Genomic DNA, 13292 nt, shown 5'->3' with positions numbered 1-13292 from the left:
TTTCTTCGAAACCCTAAAACAGGGTAAAAACATGGTCATGTTTGCTTAAATGTTTGAATTGCTCTCGACATGGTCATTTGGTTGAAGATTTCCCAGGTAAATTTTGTCAAAGATGCATCAAACGGATCCATGGGTGCACCTGCCATATGACACGTTCGATGGAGACTACATGCATGATGGGCCGTAACCCTGCGTGCACTGCATGCCGCAGAAATGACCACAAAGTTAACCAATGTCCTGGCCTTATTCGATGTGATTCGTGTGGCTCTTTGGGTCACAAAGCCCATGGGAAGCAGCACCAGCAACATTGGCCCAAGTTCAAATGGCAGCCCATACCCGCCTTAGGTAGTTTTGGGATTAATGATATGGATGGGAGTTTTCCGATTTGTGCCCAAAAACAAAATCATGGAGATCGCAACGCTTTGGAAAATAATCGGAGTTCAGTTTGGCAAGTGAAACAGAAAATCCCACCACGTGTTGACGTGGCAACTTCTCATTGCATGCCGATACGCCTCCCCCATGCGTCAGCTGTCAACTCCACCGCCCGGGGGACCCAATCCTGTCTAGTCTCCTCTGTTTCCAAAACCACCTCTGCCTCCTCCAAACTTGCTCCTCCATCGCCATCCAAGAACTCTGCTGTGCCGACGACCAACTCCAACAACAAGATGGCGAACTTCCCGGTCAGGCCGTTCGCGTTCGCTCCGCTCAGTGCCAACATTGAGAGGGGCCAGATCATCGGCTGTAGAGGAGTGTCATGGTGGTGGATGACCCGCCATTAAACCATGACAGGTATGCTATCATCTCGATTCAGCCTCCTCCTCCCGATCATCAGAAGAGATTTGCTGCATCATTAGGGAGGATCTGGATTATCAGATTTCAGATGAGTTTATTTATCCGTTTGGCATTGGTTGCGTTGCTTTTGAAGATATGCAAAGCAGAGATGAGGCCATTAGAGAAGGTCCTCATGTTATAGATGATGATTCTTATTTCACCCTCACTCCCCATGATGAAGGCATCAACATGCGGATGCCCGCTTATCAGTATGAAGTTTGGGTCATGATGCTAGCTTTTCTAATGGATTACATGACAGAGCACTACGTGCACAAGGTTGTATCTAACTTTGGAAAGTTAATAGTTTGGCCGAGGCCCAATGAGAACAAAGCCAGGGTCTTAGTTAAGTGCCACATTAAGGATATCGCGTAGGTACCACACAGTCTGGTAGTGTCTAGAGTTGGCATGCTCCCAGGATTGGGCCGATCTTGGTCAGTACCAGTTTATGTTATGAATGGCAGAGATACCGTGCCTGGGTTGGTCGACAATGAGGATGTTCCACCTCTCCTCAATGCCTCCCCACCCTTATCAACTCCCTTATTATACTCTGATGCAGCAAGCCAGGATAAATGATATGGAGGCCCAGCAGGCGGCCAATGAGTAGATGTGGAATGCTGCTGGACACGTGCAAGAAGAAGTTCAGGCAAATGGTTGGGCTGCTTGGCCGGTAGTCCCACCTCCTTACACTGGATTCAGTTTCAGGACGTTCTTTGAGTATGATGGTCCCTCCCTCATGGATGGAGTGCACCCAGAGCATAACATTGTGGACAATCTGTCAGATGTTTGGTCTGAATTCTCTTAGGTTGAAGAATTGGCTGACAATTTTATTAATAGGGTCCCTTCGGCACAGTTTGCTTTTGTCAAGGCTGGGGGTGAATCTGTCTCTTTCCTGATAACTGCAGACGTTGAACTGCTGCGGTGGATTGGAGGCATGCTCAAAAGGAATTACACAAAGTCGCTAGTTCCTGCTGTCCACCCTGAAGGAGCTTATTTGCCACTCAATCCTTTTACTTTCTTGCAGCAGCAGCTACATGTGATTGCCAGTGCTCTGATGGACTCGACTTCTCCTGAAGTTGATGTGCTTGGCCGCTTCTTCAATTCGTCATTTGAGGGTATCATCATTGATAAATGTTGTAGTGACATTGTGGATGTTTCTGTTTCTGTTGAAGCTTCTTCTGCTGACGAGCAGAACATGCAGAGATCTTGTTCTGTTGCTGATCACATTAGCTCTTTGCTGTCTAATGAGCCTGCACATGTGGACACCATTATGTTGCGCCGGAGTGCGCACTCTAACAAGTATGATGGGTTTAAAGTGTCACCGATGTCTGACAGGAAACTGGTGCAGTCCAAAGTGAAGCCACGGAAAGTTCCTCAAGTGCAATGCTCTTCTTCTACTACAGTACCATGTGTTTCAGATAAGAATGACAAGGTACATAGTGAGATCCCCCTCCCACACCTATTTCTACCATACAATCTATTGGTACTAATATGTGTGGCTTGCGCCCAAATAAGTTAAGCAAGCAGAAACTGCTTGCGTCCGTGGCGGCGCAGGAGCGTGACGATCTCAAGGCTGATGCTTAAGGCGTGGAAGGTGTTGCGCTAGAACATGCAGGGGATCAACTCCAACCAGAAACTTTTGGCGTTGCGCAATGCAATTGATAGTAGTGGTTGTTCTGTTATCTGTCTTCAAGAAACTAAGCGTGCCTCTTTTGATAAGTCTTTTGTAAGAACTTTCTGTCCAAAACGGTTTCATAAATTTGAGGTTGTGCCCTCTTAAGGGGCCTCTGGGGGTCTGATCACTTTATGGGATAGTTCGATCTTTATTGGAGATCTTATCTGCTCTGAATCTTTTTCTTTGGGCATTAAGTTTAGTTTGTTGCAAACTGCCAAATCGTGGAACTTGTTTAATGTATATGGCCCATGCGATGGTCCTGTTAGGACAACCTTTACCTCCTGGCTGTTTGATCTTGATATTCCAAACAATGAGGACTGGTTGTTATGTGGAGATTTCAACTATATCAGGGCCCCGGATAATCGCAACAAGCCAGGAGGGAATGTTAATGACATGTTAACTTTCAATGATTTCATCCAATCACAAGCCCTAGTGGAACTGCCGATTAAAGGAGGAGGTTTACGTGGAATAACAGACAGACAGATCCACTCCTTGAGCAACTTGATTGGTTCTTCACCTCGGCCAATTGGACCTCTAGTTACCCCAACACGACAGTTGCACCTCTCCCAAAACCGGTCTCGGATCATGTGCCGTGTGTGATCTCAATTGAGACTTCTGTCCCTAAATCTAAAATCTTTCGTTTTGAAAACTTCTGGATATCACACCCTGGGTTCTTTGAAGTTGTGCAGTCCACTTGGGACAAAAGCTGTTTTGCACATAATTCGGCTGCTAGGTTGTGCAAAAAATTTAAACACCTGAGATATGCACTAAAGAAGTGGAGCAAGAAGATCTCAAGATTGAATCTGTGTATTGATAACTCCAATTGGGCTCTTCTGGAATTGGACGGGATTGAGGATTTGAGGCCTCTCACAATCCGGGAGAAGAACTTCCGTGTTATCCTTAAGGAACATTTGGTTGTTCTCCTTGGTTATAAACGAGAATATTGGAGGAAGAGGTACACGGTTAGATGGTTCCAGTGTGGGGGGACAACACTAAGTTCTTTCACTCCGCAGCGAGTGAGCGTTTCAGGAGAAACCCGATCGCCTCTTTGAAACTATCTGATGGATCGATTGTTTCTGATCACGCAGGGAAAGCGCTTGAGCTTTATCAGACATACAAAAACAGGTTGGGCAGGGCGGAACCACATGACATGAAGTTTGATCTGACTCGGCTTATTAAAAAGGTGGAGGGGCTCGATGAACTGACAAAACCCTTTACACATGAAGAGATCGATAAAGTGGTCCAAAAAATGCCACTAGATCGTGCGCATGGGCCGGATGGTTTTAATGGGTGTTTTTTAAAATCCTGCTGGCACATCATAAAACATGACTTCTACCCCCTTTGTGCTGATTTCTATGATGGAAAACTGGATCTGCAGAGCCTAAACTCGGGGTTTATGACCTTGATCCCGAAATCCTACTCGCCTGAGACTGCAAATGACTACAGGCCCATCGCCCTCCTGAACTGTTGTTTGAAGTTGATAACCAAACTCCTGGCTAATTGGCTACAGAAGGTAATTCTCAAAATCATCCATAAAAACCAGTATGGTTTTCTTAAAGGGAGATCGATACAGGACTGCCTAGCTTGGGATTTCGAATACATTCACCAGTGTCAAGCCTCGGGCGTGCTTGTTGTCTGCTCAAGTTAGACTTTGCCAAAGCTTTTGACACAATACAGCATGAACCTATGATCGAGATCATGAGGCATATGGGCTTTGATGAGAGGTGGATTGGATGGATCAGAAGTATTTTCTCCACGGGTACTTCCTCTGTGTTGCTCAACGGTACCCCGGGGAAGCAATTCTCCTGTCTGTCTGGAGTGAGACAAGGAGATCCACTCTCGCCTCTAATCTTCGTTCTCGCTGCAGACCTCTTGCAAGCGGCGATTAACGAGGCCTGCAAAGCTGGGCAACTACAACTGCCGATTCCATCACACGATAACAACTACCCAGTTATTCAGTATGCCGACGACATGATCCTGGTGTTCCCAGCTTGCCCGAATCAAGCCCGAGTCCTCAAAAAAATACTGTTGGACTACGGAACGTCTGTTGGTCTGAATATCAATTTCCACAAATCAACAATTGTCCCAATCAACCTAGAGCCGACGGTGACGACTAAATTGGCAGAGATTTTTGGGTGTGTCGTGGGACAAATGCCATTCACGTATCTAGGGTTGCCTATGGGGACAACCCGTCCCACAGTTACGGATCTGTTGCCCATGGTCATCGCAGTGCAGAGAAAAATTCCAGCAGAGGTTTCCTTGCTTGATTATGGCTCCAAGCTGACTCTTCTGAACTCAGTTGTGACCTCGCTTGCGATATACACAATGTGTTCCATCAAGTTAAACCCCAAGATCATTGAACACCTAGACAAACTCCGAAGATCCTGTCTATGGCTGAGGAAAACTGAGGATGGCACCAAAGGCAACTCCCTCGCAGCGTGGGACATGGTCTGCAGGCCAAAAAACAAGGGAGGCTTAGGGGTCATAAACCTCAAAATACAGAATCAGGGTTTGTTATTGAAACAACTTCATAAATTCTATAACAAGCAAGATGTTCCATGGGTCCAGCTTGTCTGGAACTCGTATTACAACCATCAAACCCCACATGCAATGGACCCTTGTGGCTCGTTCTGGTGGAAAGATCTCATGCAGCTGTCTGATATCTACAGAGGGGTTACCAAGGCGTCTGTTGGGTCAGGTGGCTCGATCCTCTTCTGGAAGGATGAGTGGAAAGATGGTGTACTCCAAGACACCTTCCCGAGAGCTTTTTCTTTTGCCAGGGATCCAGATATGTCAGTCCAGTCCCTACTTTCCCTTGTGAGGTTAGGTGATGTATTCCACCTCCCCCTCTCGATGGAAGCTCGGCTTGAGGTGACCAATTTGCAACTGGCCACGATGGATGTGTCTCTGACTGTCAGGGATGATACATGGAAATGTGTGTGGGGAGGAAGTTATTTCAAAGACACTAAATTTTATGAACATTGCTTCAAGAATATGCAAGTGGACGAGGCCTTTTGCTGGATCTGGAAGACCAAATGTACCATGCAATGGAAAATGTTCACGTGGTTGCTGTTGGCCGATCGTTTGAACACCAGAAATATGATGAGAAGGAGGCACTATAAAATACAGAATGATGATTATACCTGCCTGCTCTGTCAAAACCCACCTGAAGAGGACATTACTCACATCTTCTTTAACTGTCCCTTTAGTAAAAGATGTTGGGACAGTATTGGGGTTCATTGGCCAGTTGGGGACTGTCGGCTCACATTATTGCACGCTGGTAAAAACTCTTGGAATGGACACATGTTCATGGAGGTGTTCACGGTGGTGGCCTGGGGGATCTGGAAGGAAAGGAATGATAAACAATTCAGAGGAATCCAGCCGTCCTTTACATCCTGGAAGAACAGATTCAAGCATGATTTTGCTCTGCTGGTCCATAGGGCCAAGCAGGAGTTTGCTCCTTATATCCTGTCACTAGTAGCTGCTTTGTAATTAGGGGGATATCACCTTCTGTAAATCTTCTCCCCCCCCCTCTTTCATGTAGTACTGACTTGTGTAGTAGGATTGTAGGCTAACTAGACTGGACTGTTTGGACGGTACTAACCCTTTAATACTTTAATACAAAGTTAGTGGGACCCTCCCCCACTGTCATCAGTTCTCAAAAAAGGGTAAAAACAGAAACTGGCACTGGGCTCTGGGTTAATAGGTTAGTCCAAAAATGATACAAAAGTGTATAATAAAGCCCATAAACATTCAAAATAGTAGATAATATAGCATGGAGCAATCAAAAATTATAGATACGTTGGAGACGTATCAGCATCCCCAAGCTTAATTCATGCTCGTCCTCGATAAAAGAAAGAATTTTTGATGTGGAATGCTAGTTGGCATAATTAGAATGTAATTCTTCTTAATTGTGGTATGAATATTCAGATCCATAAGATTCAAGACAAAAGTTCATATTGACATAGAAATAATAATACTTCAAGCATACTAACTAAGCAATTATATCTTCTCAAAATAACATGGCCAAAGAAAGTTCATCCCTACAAAATCATATAGTTTAGTCATGTTTCATTTTCGTCACACAAGAATGATCTCATCATGCACAACCCCGATGACAAGCCAAGCAATTGTTTCATACTTTAGTAATCTCAAACTCATAAACTTTCACGCAATACATGAGCGCAAGCCATGGATATAGCACTATGGGTGGAATAGAATATAATGAGGGGGGTTATGTGGAGAAGACAAAAAGGAGAAAGTCTCACATCAACGAGGCTAATCAATGGGCTATGGAGATGCCCACCGATTGATGTTAATGCAAGGAGTAGGGATTGCCATGCAAGGATGCACTAGAGTAATAAATGTATGAAAGCTCAACAAAAGAAACTAGTGGGTGTGCATCCAACTTGCTTGCTCACGAAGACCTAGGGCACTTGAGGAGGCCCATTGTTGGGATATACAAGCCAAGTTCTAGAATGAAAAATTCCCACTAGTATATGAAAGTGATAACATGAGAGACTCTCTACTATGAAGATCATGGTGCTACTTTGAAGCACAAGTGTGGTAAAAGAATAGTAACATTGTCCCTTCTCTCTTTTTCTCTCATTTTCATTTTTTGGGGCCTTCTCTTTTTTATGGCCTTTCTCCTTTTTTTTGTCCTTCTCTTTTTTATGGCCTTTCTCTTCTTTTTTGTTATTCCTCACTTGGGACAATGCTCTAATAATGATGATCATCACACTTCTATTTATTTACAACTCAATGATTACAACTCGATACTAGAACAAAGATGACTCTATATGAATGCCTCCTGCGGTGTACCAGGATATGCAATGAATCAAGAGTGACATGTATGAAAGAATTATGAACGGTGGCTTTGCCACAAATACAATGTCAACTACATGATCATGTGAAGCAATATGACAATGATGATGCGTGTCATAATAAACGGAATGGTGGAAAGTTGCATGGCAATATATCTCGGAATGGCTATGGAAATGCCATAATAGGTAGGTATGGTGGCTGTTTTGAGGAAGATATAAAGAGGTTTATGTGTGAAAGAGTGTATCATATCACGGGGTTTGGATGCACCGGCGAAGTTTGCACCAACTCGCGATGTGAGAAAGGGCAATGCACGATACCGAAGAGGCTAGCAAGGATGGAAGGGTGAGAGTGCGTATAATCCATGGACTCAACATTAGTCATAAAGAACTCACATACTTATTGCAAAAATCTACAAGTCATCAAAAACCTCGGCACTACACGCATGCTCCTAGGGGGATAGATTGGTAGGAAAAGACCATCGCTCGTCCCCGACCGCCACTCATAAGGAGACAATCAAATAACACCTCATGTTTCAAATTTGTTACACAACGTTTACCATACGTGCATGCTACGGGACTTGAAAACTTCAGCACAAGCATTTCTCAATTTCACAACTACTCAACTAGCATGACTTTGATATTATTACCCCCATATCTCAAAACAATCATCAAGCATCAAACTTCTCTTAGTATTCAACACACTCATAAGAAAGTTTTATTATTCTTGGATACCTAGCATATTAGGATTTTAAGCAAATTATCATGCTATTAAGAGTCTCAAAATAATCTAAGTGAAGCATGAGAGTTCATCTATTTTTTCAAAATAAAACTACCACCATGTTCTAAAAGATATAAGTGAAGCACTAGAGCATCGACAAACTACTCCGAAAGATATAAGTGAAGATCAATGAGTAGTTGAATAATTATGCAACTATGTGAAGACTCTCTAACATTTAATAATTTCAGATCTTGGTATTTTATTCAAACAGCAAGCAAATCAAAATAAAATGGCATCTAATAATAGAAAACATCATGTGAAGAAGCAAAAACTTAGGATCAACCGATACTAACCGATAGTTGTTGAAGAAGAAAGGTGGGATGCCAACCGGGGCATCCCCAAGCTTAGATGCTTGAGACATCTTGAAATATTATCTTGGGATGCCTTGGGCATCCCCAAGCTTGAGCTTTTGTGTCTCCTTAATTCCTCTCATATCACGGTCTCCCTAAATCTCAAAAGCTTCATCCACACAAAACTCAACAAGGAATCATGAGATAAGTTAGTATAAACCATTGCAAAAACCTTATCATACTCTACTGTAGCAAATCACTAAAATTATTATTAAACATTGCATACTAAATGCCTTTGCATATTTAATAGTCCTATCCTCAAATAGAATCATTAAAGAAGCAAACATATGCAAACATAACAGCAATCTGCCTAAACAGGACCGTCTGTAAAGAATGCAGCAACATCTATACTTCCCTAGCTCAAAAAATTATGCAAGAAAAGATCTTAATATGCAAAAGGTTTCAACATTTTATCACATTCTTACTTTTCTAGGGAATTATTGCAACATCAGTAAACTTTCTGTTTTTAAACAGCAACATGTGGACTTCTAAAATAGGCATAGTAAAGGCTATCAATGCCACTTTTATTGTAATAAAATATGCAAAACATTGTTCTAAATAACAGTAAGCAAATTCTAACAAAATAAATTGACGCTCCAAGCAAAACACATATCATGTGGCGAATAAAAATATAGCTCCAAGTAAAGTTACCGATGAACGAAGACGAAAGAGGGGATGCCTTCCGGGGCATCCCCAAGCTTAGGCTCTTGGCTATCCTTGAATGTTACCTTGGGGTGCCTAGGGCATCCCCAAGCTTAGGCTCTTGCCACTCCTTATTCCATAGTCCATCGAATCCTTACCCAAAACTTGAAAACTTCACAACACAAAACTTAACAGAAAACTCGTAAGCTCCGTTAGTATAAGAAAGCAAATCACCATCTTAAGGTACTGTAATGAACTCATTATTTATTTATATTGGTGTTAAACCTACTGTATTCCAACTTCTCTATGGTTTATAAACTCTTTTACTAGCCATAGATTCATCAAAATAAGTGAACAACACATGAAAAACAGAATCTGTCAAAAACAGAACAGTCTGTAGAAATATGGATCAAACGTATACTTATCAAACTCAAAAAATTCTCAAATAAATTGCTGGACCTGAGGAATTTATCTATTAATCCTCTGCAAAAAGAATTAACTAAATATCACTTTCCAAATAAACATGTCCGCAATTCTCGTGAGGGCTAAAGTTTCTGTTTTTTACAGCAAGATCAACAAGACTTTCCCCAAGTCTTCCCAAAGGTTCTACTTGGCACAAAAACTAATTAAAACAATAAAACCACACCTAAACAGAGTCTAGATGAATTATTTATTACTAAACAGGAATAAAAATAAAGTTGGGTTGCCTCCCAACAAGCGCTATCGTTTAACGCCCCTAGCTAGGCATGATGATTTCAATGATGCTCACATAAGGTATAAGAATTGTAACATAAAGAGAGCATCATGAAGAATATGACTAGCACATTTAAGTCTAACACACTTCCTATGCATAGGTATTTTGTGAGCAAACAACTTGTGGGAATAAGAATCAACTTGCATAGGAAGGTAAAAGAAGCATAACTTTAAAATTTAAGCACATAGAGAGGAAACTTGATATTATTGCAATTCCTACAAGCATATATTCCTCCCTGATAATAATTTTCAGTAGTATCATGAATGAATTCAACAATATAACCAGCACCTAAAGAATTCTTTTCATGATCTACAAGCATATAAATTTTATTACTCTCCACATAAGCAAATTTCTTCTTAATCGGAATAGTGGGAGTATCATAAGAGACTTGAATACTATAAATTGTTTCCACATTAAAAGAGTAATGTTCAAAAAAAGGGTAATCATAATCATGACAAGTTTTATAAATATAATCATCACTAATTTTTATAGCATATGTATCATCACAATAATTATCATAAGTAGGAGGCATGCTACCATCATTATAAATTTGCATATTAAAACTTGGGAGACTAAAAATATCATCTTCATTAAGCATAGCATCCACAAGCTTGGGACAAACATCAATTGCAGCAAATATATTCTCAAAAACATCATCTTCATCAAACATAGCATCCCCAAGCTTGGCCCTTTTCATATCATAAGCATAATCACTCTCATCATTAAATAGTATAGATAGCACCAATAGTATAGGAATTATCATATTCTTCCAAGCAAGTGCAAAAAAGATTTTCAAGATCATAAGAAGTATCATTACCTTCCACAATTATATCTTCATGAGGCACAATAGTAATAGGAGCAGCATTATTTGGGGGAGATATCTTCTTACCTCTCTTCCTTTTTCTTTTCTTCTTCTTCACCACATCATGTCTGGGTTCAATCCTCTTTTTGGAGCTCCTTATTAATGAGATTGGTTGAATAGGAGGCTCCTCCTCGTTACCTGATTCATCATAAGAAATAATAGGAGGATATTGGAAGTCTCTTCCCTTTCATTAGTATTCTCTTCATCTTCTATTTGTTCTCTTTTCTTTATGTAGTTGGCAATATAAGGATTTTCAATACAATTCACTGCACAATACATATAAATTTCCTCTAGATCAAAACCAAGAAGTTTATAACGGGCAAATTCTGGAAGATTCTTAGTTATACGTTTCATTTCTTCGTAACCCATAAGCAAACTAAGTTCATTATAATGTGTAAGGGAAATAAAGTCATCACATTTTTTGGACACGATACGATCATGAAACAATTTGCATTGGGTATTGAAATGATCATGTTCATTGCAAAGCTCACAAGCATGGCCAACATAATTTAAATTTTCAGCACATTCATCTAGCTCTCCTTGCAACAATTTAGTTTCTAAGTACTTATGCCTCTTCCAATATCTATGTTCCCTATTTGGTGTGTACTTACAAACCCAATGTACTCCACAAAAATTGACGTGTTTATAGGAGACATTTTCATCATAACTAGTGCAATCATCATTAGTATCATGGATATTCAAAGAATTCGTACTAACAACATTGCAATCATGCTCATCATTCAAAGATTTAGTGCCAAACATTTTATAGATTTCTTCTTCTAGCACTTGAGCACAATTATCCTTTCCATCATACTCATGAAAGATATTAAAAAGGTGAAGCGTATGAGACAAACTCAATTCCATTTTTTGTAATTCTATTTTATAGACTAAACTAGTGATAAAACAAGAAACTAAAAGACTCGATTGCAAGATCTAAAGATATACCTTCAAGAACTCACCTCCCCGGCAACGGCGCCAAAAAAGAGCTTGATGTCTACTACACAACCTTCTTTTTGTAGATGTTGTTGGCCCTCCAAGTGCAGAGGTTTGTAGGACAGTAGCAAATTTCCCTCAAGTGGATGACCTAAGGTTTATCAGTCCGTAGGAGGCGTAGGATGAAGGTGGTCTCTCTCAAGCAACCCTGCAACCAAATAACAAAGAGTCTCTTGTGTCCCCAACACACCCAACACAATGGTAAATTGTATAGGTGCACTAGTTCGGCGAAGAGATGGTGATACAAGTGGTATATGGATAGTAGATAAAGGTATTTGTAATCTGAAATTATAAAACAGCAAGGTAACTAATGATAAAAGTGAGCGTAAACGGTATTGCAATGCTAGAAAACAAGGCCTAGGGTTCATACTTTCGCTAGTGTAAGTTCCCTCAACAATACTAACATAAGTGGATCACATAACTATCCCTCAACATGCAACAAAGAGTCACTCCAAAGTCACTAATAGCGGAGAACAATTGAAGAGATTATGGTAGGGTACGAAACCACCTCAAAGTTATTCTTTCCAATCAATCCGTTAGGCTATTCCTATAAGTGTCACAAACAGCCCTAGAGTTCGTACTAGAATAGCACCTTAAGACACAAATCAACCAAAACCATAATGTTACCTAGATACTCCAGTGTCACCTCAAGTATCCGTGGGTATGATTATACGATATGCATCACACAATCTCAGATTCATCTATTCAACCAACACATAAAACCTGAAAGAGTTCCCCAAAGTTTCTACCAGAGAATCATGACGAAAACATGTGCCAACCCCTATGCATAGGTTCATGGGCGGAACCTGCAAGTTGATCACCAAAACATACATCAAGTGAATCACATGATATCCCATTGTCACCACAGATATCCACGGCAAGACATACATCAAGTGTTCTCAAATCTTTAAAGACTCAATCGATAAGATAAATTTAAAGGGGAAACTCTATTCATTACGTCATAGGATCCAAATATAATAGCAAAGCTCGTGATACATCAAGATCGTACCATCTCAAGAACACAAGACAGAGAGATCAAACACATAGCTACTGGTACATACCCTCAGCCCCGAGGGAGAACTACTCCCTCCTTGTCATGGAGAGCACTGGGATGATGAAGATGGCCACCGAAGAAGGATTGCCCCCTCCGGCAGGGTGCTGGAACGGGTCTAGATTGGCTTTCGGTGGCTACGGAGGCTTCTGGCTGCGGAACTCCCGATCTATTATGCTCCCGAATGTTTTTAGGGTATATGCAGATATATAGGCGGAAGAAGTACGTTAGGGGGGCCCACGAGGGTGGAGGGCGCACCCAGGGGGTGGGCGTGCCCCCCTACCTCGTGGCCTCCTCGCAGGTCCCCCGACATGCACTCCAAGTCTTTTGGGCTTCTTTCCTTCCAAAAATGAGTTCCGTGAAGTTTCAGGTCAATTGGACTCCGGTTGATTTTCCTTTTCTACGAAACCCTAAAACAGGGTAAAAACAGAAACTGGCACTGGGCTCTGGGTTAATAGGTTAGTCCCGAAAATGATATGAAAGTGTATAATAAAGCCCATAAACATTCAAAACAGTAGATAATATAGCATGGAGCA

Source organism: Triticum dicoccoides, chromosome 4A (assembly GCF_002162155.2).
Source record: "Triticum dicoccoides isolate Atlit2015 ecotype Zavitan chromosome 4A, WEW_v2.0, whole genome shotgun sequence".
Classification (NCBI taxonomy): Eukaryota; Viridiplantae; Streptophyta; class Magnoliopsida; order Poales; family Poaceae; genus Triticum; species Triticum dicoccoides.
The sequence above is the reverse complement of the archived record's forward strand: the minus strand, read 5'-3'. Positions refer to the sequence as shown.